Source organism: Lissotriton helveticus, chromosome 1_2, assembly GCF_964261635.1.
Source record: "Lissotriton helveticus chromosome 1_2, aLisHel1.1, whole genome shotgun sequence".
Lineage (NCBI taxonomy): Eukaryota > Metazoa > Chordata > Amphibia > Caudata > Salamandridae > Lissotriton > Lissotriton helveticus.
The window spans coordinates 123,102,633-123,119,045 of NC_136058.1; the positions used below are offsets into that span (position 1 = coordinate 123,102,633).

General features: G+C 40.8%; 1 protein-coding gene across 2 annotated transcripts in view; it reads left to right on the forward strand.

Annotated features, from left to right (window-relative positions):
- The window catches only part of OMA1 (OMA1 zinc metallopeptidase), a 797,057-nt gene that overhangs the window by 65,979 nt on the left and 714,665 nt on the right, over positions 1-16,413 (forward strand). The gene's annotated exons all lie outside the window — the stretch shown is intronic.

Here is a 16,413-nt window from a genome sequence, read left to right on the forward strand (position 1 = left end):
TGTGGGCCCTGCTACGGTGTTGAAACACGATCGGATTTCAATTACCTGCTCAAGGGCAAGGTCGAGGATAAGATCATGGTGTGCATAAAGCTGGTTCAAGAGCTCCGACAATCCTGCTCCTACAATGGGAAACAGCTAGAGATCGTAAATAAAGCTTGCCGCTTGCAGATAAGACCGGGCTGCTGACTGCTGGCTGCTGGCTGTCGAGTACTACGTAATCAAGGACAAGCAGGAAAAGCTGAATTCCTCTTTATCGACAGACTTTGTTTAAAAAATCCCGGATAGTGAAGGTATTGTAAAAAGATGGTATTGTTTTGGCGGTGACAGGGTATGAGATACATGAGACTTCATCGAATCGGGAACAGAAAGAGTGGGATGAATTGAGGGGAGCAGAAAAAACGGACAGAGTATTATATATTTTTTTTGACCTTATGCAAAATTATACAACCTAGGAGACATTTTGGCTGCTGAAACAAGGTTATATTTTGCGCTGGTTGTACGACGAAGGTTTACTGTGCCTCCAGACACTTTTTAGTTGGAGATACTAGTGCGTCTACAAAAATCTTAAGTAACTACAGTTCTGTGGTCGACAAGGAAAGCGATTTCAATATTGGGAAAGATTGAAAGCTCCCCAACGGATTAAACCACGTAGACACAAGTGGTGGGCAAAAATCTAAGACCCGGTCAACCCAAAGTAAGACAACGTTGTCAACATTAAGGGCGGAACGCCTGCTGAGAGCACGGCAGGGCTCAGCTAGAAGATCAAGCTCTGAGGATGAGGAGGGTGAGCTCGAGAGCAGAACCATTAAGGACACACCGCTGCTATTGGCCAAGGTCACAAGCACAGGAAAAATAAAGGAAAATGCCACAGCTGAGGGAGTAGACCTGGTACAGGGCAGCCCACCGTCCAGGATGCCTACTATTCAGGAAGATGATCAGGTGGTAAGAGCCAGAAATAGGTCAAAATCAAGATTCCGCAAGGGAAGAAACGACTGGCATGAATTTAATAAAAGCAAAGGAATATCCCCTCTTTCAAAAAACCAGAGTACTGGAACATCTCCTCGGACAAGAGTGGTGCTCTGCTGATTATCTCATAGCTCGTCAGCACCTTCAACACTCTGGAAGTCAGCAGATCAGGGTGTGGGTGCAGATTGTTTGATCTTGCACATTGGGGAAGGAGAGGTGGCTGTAAAACCTATTGGGTAGGGGCTTAGTGGGCATTGTTCAGGGCAGTCCAGCTTTTTAGCATGCCTCTGGTTTTAAATGACTGAAAAACTGTGCCCACCAGCAATTTCAATTCAACAAATTTACTTGAAAGTAAATTCTTGCCCTCTACAGCAATTTTCTGATTAACCTCAAAGAAGACAACCCTAAAAGGCAAAACAAATGGTTTTAAAAAAAGTTTTTTACAGAGTGGTTTGGTGCATTTAAAACCTACAACTTATTTTTTCGCATGGGAAACCAGGCATAAACAAACGTGACAGGAGGCTCCATTGAATTTATGACACATTCAGACATTTCTTGTTTTTAACTGGCGATGCTTTGAATTCTGGAACTTGTAGTTTTTTTTCTTCTCCTTGTAGGAAAGGGGTTTTAAAAATTTGCAACATGCAAAGCTCTGATGGCAAAAATCAGAGACAATGTGAACATGCATGTCATATAAAATGTAGCCATTCGGAAGCTTCCAAGCCCCTGTTCATATATCTTTGGGGTGTACATACATCCATTTAAACAAATATCAACAATGACCATAGTTTTGATGTTTTTTCATTACAAGGATTCCTTTCAGGGCACTGCTTTTGGCGCGGGCTGTGTGCCTTCATCGAGGCAGTCAGTGAATCCTTTCATCTCTTTGCATCTAGTTAGATAAGGGACAAGATCCTCCTGGCAGATTATGCTTCCTTCACACTAGAGGCCATTCTGATCCCTGAAGTGGAAATATTATGCAGTAAGTGGCCTATGCATTTGCTGGAAGTTCCTCATAAAATTACATAGAGGGCCAGTGTGCTAGAAAAGCACAGCATGCAACAGATTTGGTTTTCTACGTAGATAGCTCTGTCATATAGCTTAGGAGCATAAAGGAGCTGCAGGCAAACAACAAGGCATATATTGGAAACCCTACAGTTTTTTCCTCAATTTGTTGTTATTTTAAGGTTGCTAAAAATGATTACTTTGGGTAGCAAAAAACACTTATTAGTAATTGAATGTAAATGGTTTTTTAGTGGACATGGACAGATTTTAGTGGACAGGACAAGTTTAGTAGACTCATGGACAGATACTTCCGACATTATTACAATGCATGCACATGTTTGCATACAAGGCTTCCGATTAAAAAAAAAAGAAAAACGAGCCCCACCACTTGTACCACCCTTCACACTGCCCTTATGCCTGCACTTCACTCCACCGCTTCTTTTGGTGAATACCTGCACTGGTTTTTCCATTTAAAACACTGAATTTTACTAGTGAGCAGGTAACTGGAAAGCTGGCTTTTTAGCTTCCAGTGTTTATTCAGAGTTCTATTTTGTTTTCATTTGCCCTAATCATTAAGTCACTGCCAAGAAGGATTTCTCTCGGGAAATTGAACAAGCCAGCATTTCGTTTTGTGATGTTTGAGCCGCTTGAGTTATATTCACATTTGTATTGTGGTGCCAATAATAGTTTTCTGTGGCATGGGTGCACTTCTGCAGTATTTAACTTTATGCTGCAACATGTCTCAATTGCTTTTGTCCTGCAGATCTGAAGTTAGAGTCCTGGCAGTGGCGCCTTTCATCCTTCCCAGATGATGCATCGAGTATCCTTAGACTCGGTAACAAACCTGCAATTTTAATGCGCTTAGAAACAGCAAAAACACGGTATTAAGGGGTGCATCAAAACTTTATTATTTTCACAAAACAACTTAATTCCAAGTAACAACATTTATAAATGGAATGAGGCAGATTTACCTATGAAATGATCGCTCTGTTTTGTGGCTCTGCATTACCCCTGTTTGTATTACAATATATACAAGTGGATAAAGTAATTTTATTTATTTGTTGAGCAAAAGAAATCCTGTGCAAAATGACGCTTGCTGATCACTTAATTCTTTTCATGCTTAGGGGCAACCAGGATCACTGTGGCATTACGGACCAACACTTGAATACATAATATTTTTTTTTTTTAATTTGCTGCCTCTGGGTAAATCCTTCATAACATGTAAGTTCCTGCGCATTTCAGTGATTAGTTTTTTCGGTACCAATTTAAAATACTCATTAAAGAAAAAAATGCAATTAGAAAGTAGATAACATCCAATAGGCAATTATAAAAAACATTATTACAGATTGGTGATTAAGTCATTGCTTCAGTTTCTGATGTTTTGTCAGATTGGTTTGCATAACATGTCCTAGCAAATAAGATTGAATCCAGTTCACTATAGAAGTTCTTGTGTCAAGTTTGACATGACAAATCCAATTATGGTTTTTAATGGGCTTTCACCACTGCTTGCTCAATCTCAGATTGTGGCCAGAGGAACTGAAAATAGAACCTTTTATCAGGCAGTTCATGCATATGCATGTTGTTTCTTGATAAAGTAATTTAAACCATCTGCAGCCATTTACATGCTACCAATTTAATCTAGTCTAATTTGAACCAGAAACCGTGGGTATCAACATTTCCTTTTTTAAATAAAATTATGTCATTATTTATAACAAGTGCCATGTCATTGGTGACTATGTGCCAACCTGTCTTAGGTATGGAAAGTCATGTTTAAAATGACTCAACCTTCAGATCGTAGCTTTATTAAAACTTGCCACTTTCCAAAAAGAATTTGCATACTCAGAGATTCTGGTGACAGAAAATGTCAGGTAAGCTTTACGTTAGTAGTTCTTCATGTCACAACTACCTGATTACTGTAAAATTACTTGTAGAGTAAAATGGATCTTATTTCCTTCCCGCTGGTTAAAAAGAACTGTGTTTTTCTCTACACCGCAGGCCCCTTTCATTACTTTGTTCACAGGAAGCCAGGTCACTGATCTCAGGGCAGGAGATGATGGGATAGAGCCTGGCCACTGCATTTTGTCCTAGATAGGGCCGCAGATAAAACTGATATATGTATGTCTATATTTATATAGATATGTATATATATTTATGTAATCAGCGAGTAGACATTTGGAGGATTCCTCCCAGTATACGGTTGTAATACAATTATATGTAATCTAATGATTATGAGAGGTTTGCCATGTTTTACCATGTTTTACCATTATGAGTATAAATAGCGGTGGGTATATGAATTGAAAGATAGCTGATCTACTCTTTGTATAAGAGGGAATTTGAAGTGTAAAAACTAATTCTTTTTGGGATGTTGGTTTCTGCTTTTAAATATTTTTTTGTACAGATATCTCTACAAATCTTCCAGGGTTTCCATTTGAAAGAGTTTACAAGCATGAGAATTGTATTTGAGAAATTAAAGGATAAAATATAAATAGACAAATGGATACAATATTACACCTGCACTATTTCTACCATGTATTTTAATCTTATGAGCACATGTGCACTTTCTCCTTTAAATAACTGTGAAGAGACCACGCCCATCTGTAAGGTCTATGTTTGCCAGGTAAATTAAATTTGTATCACTGTTAATTCCGTTGTGGCCACAAGTGTGTTTTCCTTTTCATGCAGAGAGGGAGTGTTGGGAAGTTATAGTGGATTTCTGTCTCCGAGGCACAAGAAACCTCTGACCCCCTAGGCCTGCTCAAGGGTTCCCACAAGGACTACAAGGGCCCCCCAAAAAAATAAAAAAATTGGGAAAATCTGCGCACCTTGCAGATGGAAAAAAACGCGCTATATTACTTGTTAGCCCCCGGGGGGGGGGCAAATCCTGGGGGCAATTAAATAGTAAAGTTGGGGCCCTGCCGTTTGCAATGACAGGGCAGGGAATTAATTCCCCATTTTAAAGTGTACCACAGGGCGTGTTTGCACACATGTCACCTCAGGCCCTGCCCCTTTCCTTTACCATTGTGCAAACGTGCCCTGTGGTGCGTTTTAAGTTGAGGAATTAATTCCTCTTCAATCTTGAGGGTCCCTGGGGGCCAACTAGCCCACCAGGTACCTCCAGTATGCGCCAAGGAGCTGCGTTGCATAGAGGTGTTCTGGGGCCACTCCCCTTTTTACACCTCTCTGCAACGCAGCTCTGTGGCGCTTACTGGAGGTACCTAGTGGACTAGTTTGACCCTAGGGACCCTTAAGATTGAAGGGGACTTAATCTCTGAACTTAGAACGGTGACAGGGCGCGTTTACACAGTGGTGAAGGGAGGGGGCGGGGCCTGATATGATGCGTGAAAACACACCCTATGGCGCGTTTTAAGTTGGGGAAAAATTTCCACTTCAGACCTAAGGGACCATAGGGCCAAGAAACCCACCAGGTGCTTCCAGAAAGCGCCACTGCACTGCGTTGCCTTGAGGTTGTGCAGGCCGTGCCCCTTTTTACATCTCGCTGCTACGCAGCTCTGTGGCGCTTACTGGATGTACTACGAATTCCGATTTACTCACCTGTTATCAGGAGAGACCTCAGTGCTGCATCTTTGAGCCCAGTACTAATCCTGAAAAGTAATTCTAACCATACTTACCAGTAACTTGAATTTCCTCCCATAGGCTAACATTGACTGGTTTCACTTGGAAATTCTTGTGTGTGGAGTTTTGGAACTTTAAAATATTCACCCAAAATCATCCGAACAACGAATTCCGATTTACTCACCTGTTATCAGGAGAGAACCCAGTGTTGCATCTTATAGCCCAGCACTGACCCTGAAAAGTAATTTTAATCGTTCTTCCAGTAACTTGTATTTAATTCCATAGGAATCCATTGTCTGGTTTTCACCAGAAAAGTTTCCAAGTGTCTATTTTCACAAACCACAAATATTCCTAAAAAATCACCTGTATGACTTAAACGCATTCTTCCAACTGTTTACAGGAGATGCACCAGTGCTGGATCCAGGATCCACCACTGAGTAAGAAAAAGTAATGATAACACTAATTACGGGGTGCCGCTCGCTTCAGTCTTCACCCTCATTCTTGCCTGCAGCTTTCCAAGGAATCGTGGTGACTTTTTGTGAACTTTGGTGCCTGGAATTTGGGTCTTCTCTTAACGCGGGAGTTCGGGACTGCGAGGACCAGCATTCCCTGAACACCCACAGCTGGTGCCTCTTCCCGCTAACTCCCCGCCTACCTGTGTCAGCTATAACTTCTCGCGGCCCCCGCTCCGCTGGAGCCGCTCGCTTCAGTCTTCACCCTCATTCTTGCCTGCAGCTTTCCAAGGAATCGTGGTGACTTTTTGTGAACTTTGGTGCCTGGAATTCGGGTCTTCTCTAAACGCGGGAGTTCAGGACTGCGAAGACCAGCATTCCCTGAACACCGACCGCTGGTGCCTCTTCCCGCTAACTTCCCGCCCACCTGTTGTATTTATTCCCGCCTCCACCACGCATCGCGGGACGTTCCCGGGCAAAGCCCGGGACAAGGGCGGGACCGTCCGAGGCCGTCCGAGGACGATCGAGGCCGGGTCGGGCCTCCCCCCCTTATCTTTGGGTCTTGGGTATTGTTTTTATTGTTTTAATCATTTTGTATCTTTTATCTTGTTTATAGTTGTTGGTACCTAGGTAAAATGGCTCAACGTTCTAGGAAGGGTCGTAATGTTACCCTCTCTACTATGGGTGGGGTTGTTACAAGTACTATTGACCAATTTATTAAACGAGCTGCAGTGGTGTTAGAAAAAGAAATAGCCCTTACCGAGAAGCGCTTGTCTATAAATCTTTTAACAGGAAAGCGCTCCTCACTGGGTAAAATTGGGTCAGTTGTTACCCCCGAACATCCCATACCAAAAGATCCTTTAGTTATTCTGAGTCCAAGATCTAGTTTTATGCAGGGAGAAACAGACAATACTGTGGCTTGCTCCATTCCAAGTTCAACACCAATTAGTACAGTTTCTAGTAACTCGCGACGTAGTGTTTCTACATCTCTCTCGCCACCTAAAGCTATAACCCCGGTGTCACCTGCAAGTTTAAATACGAAAGTTACTTCTATAGCCAGTAAAAGAAAAAGAGGGGATGGTCCCCAGAAGGGCGCCTCAGCCAAAATCCCGAAAAAATGCAATTTAAACCAGGCACCCCCATCAGTCTGTGCAGCCCCCCTGCCTGCCTATGGCCTCCTCAGACATTTCAAAATCAGCGGCCCAATGTAGCATTAATGAGGGGTTTCTAGAGAAAATGGAAAAGTTAGTCAAATCCTTGATGCTACTGTTATTTGAGAGAACGAGTATGATTAATTCTAAACTGGAGCAACTAGAAAAACTAGTTACAGCGAACACCAGCACGCTGGATAGGCTAGCGAAAGTTATTGAGAGTCCTAAGGCATCAGTTTCTGCTTCCCAAGCCACATAACCCAGTAGTTGCAGTAGGGCTGCCACACAAATTACTATTGAAAACTCTGTTACTCAGTCTGTCCAACCCCGTGTGGAGAAGTGCCCTGTAGTGAGCATTACATCTGCATCCACCGGAAACAAGGGTGTGGGGAAAGGTGTGGTGGTTAGTAAGCAACCCGCACCGTGTGTTCAAACAGTAGAAAGTCAGCCTAGTGGGCTTGTTTCCGTGGGTAGCAAGGGTACTCATCAGCGGCTTCCATGTGTAAATCTTCCCCCCGAGTCAGTACCCTATACGATTATTCTGGTGGGAGTACCAGGGATCGGGGCTGAGAAAGTTGAAACAAATAGGGAATTGAAAAATAAAGTCATCTTCTGGCTTAACAAGAATAGAACACTCCCCCCCTTCTCCAATATAGAGATATTAAATGTTAGGAGGGTGAGTTGGGTGGGTAGTAGTGTTAAGGACCTAGAAGGTGACTGCGTCATTGTGAACTTTAGAGACCCTTGGGTAGTCTATTTTATTCGTGGAGAACCAAGGTTTGGGAGAGAGGGAGACATCCAAACCTTAGGCTTAAACTATTTCTATGTTGGTGCAAAATGTGGCCCATCCTTCCCCCCACATTATATACATAATAAGAGACTATGTGGCGTAAGGCCTTTTGACAGGGTGGAGCCCTTCCTCCCCCTGTCTAATCGATTTGAGCCTTTTTTAGGCGTAGAGGGGGTAGATTGACTTACACATCCTATTGGTGGTACTACTGTGTCCCGGCTGATAAGCAGAGACGCTAAAGGAAGCATATCCGGTGGGGAGAGGGACTATCTAGTGGACGGCACACCGGTGGGTTGTGAAACTGCTGGTAATGGTACGACGTCCGGTGTCTCTTTAGAGGTGGAGACAGTAGTCCAATCTTTGGATGTTTTGGATAGAGTCAGGGTTGGTCGGGAGGATGGCCAGGGTGTGGATATGCCGTCCTTGGGTTCCTCGGTCGATAAGACCCTTATAGTTGGAGGGATGCAAACAGGGTTAAATCCGAGGGTGTCTGCATATATTCAGCCAATTACTCAAGCTGCTTTGCTTAAGATTGTTTCGTGGAACATCGCAGGGCTGAAGAGTAAAACTGCTATTAGCGAGTGGGCTGATTTTGTGGATGACCACGACATCCTAATTTTCCAAGAAAGCTGGGCCCCCGATCCTGTCTACCGCGTGGGGTATTTAAACTTTTACAAACCCGCTATTAGGGGTCTAAGGGGTAGACCGTCAGGTGGTCTAACTATTTGGGTGAGGCAGTCGCTTAACTTTAGACCTACGGAAGTATTAGTGCACAGCCCGGACATTCTTGGGGTAATGTTGACCGGGCCCAATCACATGGAGATTATTATAGTAAATATTTATGTTCGTGGGCTACCAGGGGGGCGAAGCCCGGGTATTTTAATCAAGCTTGATCTCTTCCTTGATTTTATCGGGAGGGAAAAGTTTGTGGTTGTGGCAGGTGACCTAAATTGTACCTTCGAACCCCTGCCCCTTGAGGGGGAAGATATATTTGCAGGGGAAGATGAACTATGGAATATTCCACGACTTGATATAAAACCTATTAAGAAATGGACGGAGGCTGCTCTACAGTGGTTGGGTTTGTGCCTCGAGTGGGGACTAAGAGCTGTCAACGGACGATCCACTTCCGACAAATCCGGTCAGGTAACATTTGACAATGGTATCAATACTAGTCGAATTGACTATATCTTAATTAAGGCAGAGTGCTGGCCACATCTTGATGATATGATAATCTCCGCTCGCCCGGAGAGCGACCATAACCCCCTGCTACTTAGTTTAAAAATTGAGGGTAGACTGGAGAGTAACGTACCTAGTGAGATCGCCACCGCAGAGACCCTCCTTACTAATGATAGGCGCAGGGTCCGGTGGAATAGGGTAGTAGATGACCCCATGATTTTAGGAAGGATCTCTTATGAGGTCTCTTCCACTATGACTGTGTTACACGCACTGGCCGAACAGGAGGACCTGACAGTGAATATTAGTGCACTCCATGAAAAGCTCTTTGGTGTCTTGAAAACACTTTTTACTAAAAATGCTAAACCAGGTAAACCATTATTTAATAAATCAGGGAAAAATTGGTACAATAAATCTTGCCGTGTGGCGTACAGTTCCTTGGTTAAAGCTTTAAAATCTCGAGTTACTGTTAATATCAGGAAAGCAAGGTATGAATATAAAAATGTTCAAAGGCAGGCCAAGAAGGACTGGGATGACCAACATCGGCAGGATCTATTAGAAGCAAGTAGTTCGAATAACCAGATAAAGTTTTGGCAGATCGTCAAATGGGGTAGTACTGACGAAATGCAGGTTCCAGCGAACCATGTGTCTGCAGTAGATTGGGTCAAACACTTTGAGTCCCAGTTTAGGGGTCCTGATCCAGAAACACCCTATACTTCTCTTGACCATTTTCTAAAGGGTCCGACCATGTGCTCCCCTTTAGTGTTTGTTTGTAAGGATGTAGAGAATGCACTCAGATTGGTACAAGCCGGTAAAGCTCCAGGTATGGACTATATTCCGGCCGATTTATTTAAATATGATTCCCCAACCTGTTTGCCTTATATCACCCTTCTAGCTAATGCCATTGTAATGGGGGCTCCAATCCCGGAATCTAGGCGGGGGGCCGAGATATTACCAATATTTAAAAAGGGGGATCGTTCGGCCCCGGGGAATTATCGTCCCATCCGTTTAATAGACGCCATTCAGAAAATTATAGCAAGGATGGTGTTAGCCAGAATTCAGGTTTGGATGGATCAAGAGAACGTTCTGTCCCCACTACAGGCAGGCTTTAGATCCTGTGTCAGTACGATCGACCAGGTGCTTAGATTCCTTCTAATCTACTGGAAGGTGGTTTCTTTGGGTGGTGGAACTATTTTTGCAGCTTTTGTGAACTTAAAGTCTGCTTTTGATCTAGTTCCAAGATCTAAGCTATGGAATGCATTAGGAACCATGGGAATGCCTCATGAACTTTTGGAAATAGTGATTAGATTACACGAGGCAAACTTTGCACAGGTTAGATGGGGTAACCAGGGGCAGGTGACTGAGAGATTCCCCGTCACCCGTGGTGTACGACAGGGGTGTGTTCTTGCACCAACACTGTTTTTGTTATTCATTAACAGGGTCGTGAAGTATTTTGCAGAAACCCCAACAGACGCCTCTTCTTTAGGTGGTACAAAGTTCCCGCTTCTTATTTTTGCAGATGACACCCTCATTTTATCAAAAACCCAGAGGGGTCTCCAGACCGCATTAAATAAGTTTGAGGAATTTTGCCAACAGAGTGACCTTCAGGTCAATGTCACCAAATCAAAATTCATGGTATTGACCAAAAATAGGCCAGTTAAGGGCCATGTTAGCATGAATGGTCATGAGCTAGAGCAGGTGAGTGTTATGACATATCTAGGGGTTGTTTTGGAAAACAGGCTTACATGGAAACCCCAGCTTGATGTACTTTCATTGAAGTTTGCCCAGCTGACAGGGTGCCTAATTAAGGAGCAGAGAACATCCCTGACTAAAAGGATAGGTCCAGCGTTGAAAATATACAACGCCAAAATAAGTTCAGCAATCTTGTATGGTGCAGACGTATGGGCTTTCTCGGATCTTTCTTCGTTAGTCAGAGTCCAAAATAAATTTCTCCGTAATCTGGTTGGCCTTCCCCAATCCAGGCCTATTAAGTAGCCCCTGTTACTCGATCTGGGTTGCCACTCTATTGACGATGTTGCCCGTTTTGGAACAGTAGCTCTGTGGAGGAGAATTTGGACGAATCCTGAACTGTCACTCTTTGCAAATGAAATTTCGGACCTTAGATCCATAGTGGGGTCAGGTAGCCTTCCTTGGTTTAAACAAGTAAGAACACTTTTGGAAAAAATGGGTCTTGGCCAGTTGTGGTCGGCACCATCCAAAAACGTTTTTCCCACAAAGAAGGAATTTAAAGCATTATATTGGGCTACTGTAGGACAGCTACTCATTACCCAGACAGATCCCACCTCTTTGACGGGTAGATTCCTGGTACACAAACTCGATCCCTCTTTAGAGGCCTACTGGGATATCATCACAAAGAGTGTGGATAGAAAGCTATACCATCAGTTTAGGGTCGAGTCGCTCCCCCTGACATCTTTTACTAGTAAATGGCGCGGGCAGTCAAATGAGCTTTGCCCATGGTGCAGGGATCAAAAAGAGTCAATAGGCCATGTTCTCTTTGTTTGCCCCGAATATTCAGCACCTCGGAGAAAATGGTTAAAACCGATTTGTATAAACATGAGAACACGGGTGGGGTTGGAGGCTCTATGGCTATTACGGACCAATACAACAGATCTAGTGGCTATTGCTGTGGCACCATTTCTGGGGTGGTCCTGGATCATCAGAGCTAAGTATCCAACTGTCAGATAGTCGATCACTTGTTTTAATATTGTTGTTATGCATTTTCTGACGTCTTTAATTTTAACCATGTCTTATCTATTGAACATAAGCATCTTTGTATGTCATTTGTAGTAAACTTACCTTGAGGTGCATTGTGCTTGGGATTTAATTTTTATTCATAAATTCTTAATGTTATGACGTGTTATGACCGACTGTTTTAATAATGTTATTTATTGCATCATTGTGTTAAGTTGAGAGCAGATTTTTTTATGTCTGTCTTTTAAAATGAAATACTTTGAAATAAAGACGTATGAACTGAACTGACTAATTACCTGCTAAGTGAATTTCTTCCCATAGGATAGCATTGGTGATTCTATGTGAAAACATTTCTCTGTGTCAACTTTTAAAATACAATATTATTCCTTAAAATCACTACTGTAAACAAAATGCTCAACTGTTTACAGGAGATGTCCAAGGACTGAATCTAGAATCCAGTCCTTTGGTTAGAAAAGTAATCCATTAAGTAACTAATTGCATTTAAATAGAAATTCACATTGATCTCACTCAGTGATTCCTACATCTCCACACACATCTAAACACTTACCTATAGATTCACTCATACATGCTAACAAAGATCAATAGAATACTATTAAATATACTTAGACACCTACATCAACATTACACACCAGCACACATCTTATTCACTTATGCAGTCATCCTACTCACTTATGCAAACAATTAATCATACTTACATTTACTAAGCTACACACTTATACAAACACCACTTTGTTTATTCATATAGATAATAACTCATACTTAGTGTGTTATAAAATCACTATTACAAGTATACAGTTTTCGATACAGTCACTCAGACAATCACTGAGTTTTATGTATACTTATTTATATACAACAACTGTCACATACACTGCCTTTTCTATTTCTACTTTGTTGGACATGTATCATTGAGAAATATATTTACTCATCATCACACCCATAAAGAGATTCACTCACTCAAACAACTGTTTCCACATATAGTCGTAATCTCGTATACCTACTAAATCAAGTATTTACACATCTTTGGACAGTCACACACCTCCCACCCAACCACACACATTCACTATCCCATACAAATACTCACTTAACTAATTATTAACTAATATAGACTTTCACATAGCTAGTAACCAACTTATGAAGTAGTTTACACAACAAGAGATAAAGTAAAACAGATATTCACACAGTTTAATTTCTATCCCATATATTTAGTGAGACACTTTAAAAAAGTCAATTAGACAGTCAATCATAGTGCTACTAAATCCTCCATCCAGACACTTATACATACACTCAGTCTTTAATGCCGATTGCTATATATATATAATACTTACTTAAATATCGAACCAAACCACATTAGCTGGATTATGTCATCAGTGAAGTAATTTGAGATGTCATCAGTGATGTCACTGACCATGTCATGAATGATGTAATATGTGACATCATGAGCAGTGGATTGTGGGTGCGCGAGTTATAGTTAGTACAACTAACTATAACGGGAGAATTTCAATGGTTTTGTACGAGTGAAATGTCTAGCTAACTATAACACCCCAGAACCCCTGAAACCTAGGGTTTTTTTAGTGAATTTCAAAGGTTTTTTAAATGCTAATTCCTAACTATAACATGTCTGAAACCTATGGTTTTTTCAGTGAATATATATATATAAATATGTATATATATTCATTGAAAAACCATAGGTTCCACAGATGTTATAGTTAGGAATTACCATTTAAAAAACCATGCAAATTCATTGAAAAAAACAGAGGTTTCACACATGTTATACTTAGCTGAACATTTCTCTCATACAAAACCTTCGAAATTCCTCCGTTATAGTTAGCTCAGCTAACTATAACTTGCGCGCCCGCAATGCACTGCTGATGATGTCACATATTACATCACTCATGACATGGTCAGTGACATCACTTATGACATCACTGATGACATCTCAAATGACATCACTGATGACATCATCCAGTGAATGTGTGTCTTTCTGAAAAATAAATATGTTTTATATATGTATATCTAAAGGTCGATGGAAGAATAAATGTGTAAATAAGTGTCTAAATGGATGGTTTTTAAAAAAAAATTATTGTATAACTGACTTATTAAGTGTATCTTAGTGAATACATGTATTAGCGAGTAATGTTTAAATATGTAAATATCTGTATCAGTGTCTCACTTTGTGTATAAGTGGGTGCATGGGTGTCGATATGGGTTATTAGTTGGTTTTTAGAGTATCAGTATGAGTGTCTGTATGGTTTGGTGGGGGGTATTACTTACCGCATAGATGCATGAATGGGTGACTCACTGTTTGTATGTGTTTTGAAGACAGCATGTGTGCAGGACTGTATGGGTGGATGCGTTTGTGTATGGGTGTGTTAGTGAGTGAATCACTGTCTCAATAGTATCTTTATGAGTAACTACATATGTTTTAAACTAGTACATGTGAGTATTGATATATATAAGTGAGTACATACGAAAGCGAGAGATTGTAAGAGTTCCTGCATAAATAAGTATGTGTTTCTATAAGTGATTGTTTAAGAGAGTAAGTATGTGTATGATTCTGTCGAATTAAGTGTAGTGGTGGGTGTATAGCTGTATATGCAAATAAATCAATGTTTGATAGTTTATTTGCATGTGTGAGTATGTGTGTGAGTAACTCTATAGATGAGTGTCGGTGTGTAATAAGATGTATAGGTGTATGAGTACATATGATGAGTGAGTACAGGTATGAGTGCCTATATAGAACTGATAGTGAATGACTGGATGTGTATGTAGATTTTGGAATAACTGAATAGGTTGTTCTAACTGGTATTGGTATCTCCATTTTTTTAAAAATTTTAGTTTCTATTTTTGAATGTGTGTATTAAGGGTTATATTACGCTAAGAGGAGGTCTGCCACTCTTTCACAAGGATGATGTCATCAGTGATGTCATTTGAGATGTCATCAGTGATGTCATGAGTGATGTCACTGACCATGTCATGAGTGATGTAGTATGTGACCACATCAGCAGTGCATTGCGGGCGCGCAAGTTATAGTTAGCTGAGCTAACTATAATGGAGGAATTTCAAAGATTTTGTATGAGAGAAATGTTCAGCTAACTATAACATGTGTGAAACCTATGTTTTTTTAAATGAATTTGCATGTTTTTTTAAATGCTAATTCCTAACTATAACGTCTGTGAAACCTATGGTTTTTTCAATGAATTTGCAAGGTTTTTTAAATGCTAATTCCTAACTATACCGTGTGTGAAACCTATGTTTTTTTCAGTGAATTTCAAAGGTTTTGTAAATGATAATTTATAAATGTATTAAATATTATGTCTTTCTTTTCATACTAATGTCTTATATTTTTAATATAAATATTTATATTTATTTCATTTTTTATATTATATTTCATATTCTTATTATAAAATAATAAAACTAAATCGCAAATTAATTTTTGGATTAATTATTGTTCGACTTCAGTTGCAAGTATAACACAGCTCCAGCAATGTTCTTGGGGCCATATGCTCACAATGCTGTATCAATCCTTACACCTGCTTCAAGCATGTGCAAGGTTTTGACGCAGTTTAAGCTCAAAAGTGACTGAATGAAATGTTATACATTTCACTCAGTCACTTTTAGGAGGCGTTGCTGCACCCCTTTCTGCACAGGAAAGCCTCTTCTGGCGCAGGGCTTTACAATGTAATGCACCCTCCAGATGCGTCACATAGCACACACCATGGCACATCTTTTGCACCACCGCTGTGTCACAAAAGTGACACAACGGCTGTGTAAAAGAGGCAGAAGGGGATTGTAAATCCGCCCCTAACACATACAAATTCACCAAGGCAGTTTCACCAGCAGCGCAAATTGAAGCATAGACTTGTAACATATTTATATACATATGTTACATTCAAGTGCTTCGGATATACTACAGTATACTATAGGTAAACACCTTATAGATTTATGCTGTAGCACTTCCTTATAGTTCTGCACTTTAACATTCTCCATACACTAGTAATATATTCATTCATTCATTTATGAACTACACATTCATTCTGACAAACTTTTACACACGAACATAGAAATATAGTTCTTTCTTTGACCAGTGAAGGTAGTGCTAAAACAAACTGTTTTTTTTAGTTTTTTTTGTTTTGTATTTTTTTTCTCAACAAATTCCAAGCGGAACAAAAGAATGAAAAAAAAAATCAACTAATGTCGAGGACACCAATGATCCTGCATCCTGCGTTTTATCAGGTCCATCGACTGTTCCCCATAACACAAAAGTTTATCGCAATAAATGCATACAATTTTAACTTTAGCAAAGTCAGAATCAATTTGTGGGTGTGGAATGCTTGCTGAAAATGCTGCTGCAGCAGTTGATGTGCTTGGTGTAGCAGCAGGTGGGTTCTCGTGCAACTTGCTCCTTGCAGCTCGAGCAAAGTTGTTGAGGTGCAAGTTCTTCACGTGTCACACCATATTTGCTGTGCCAAAGGAGTATTTTTTACATGGATCACCCCTTGAAAGAGTTGTTTGGCAAATTTTACAGTTTACTTTTGGAGCATTAACCTTTTTTTGCCCTTCTGGAAAAGTA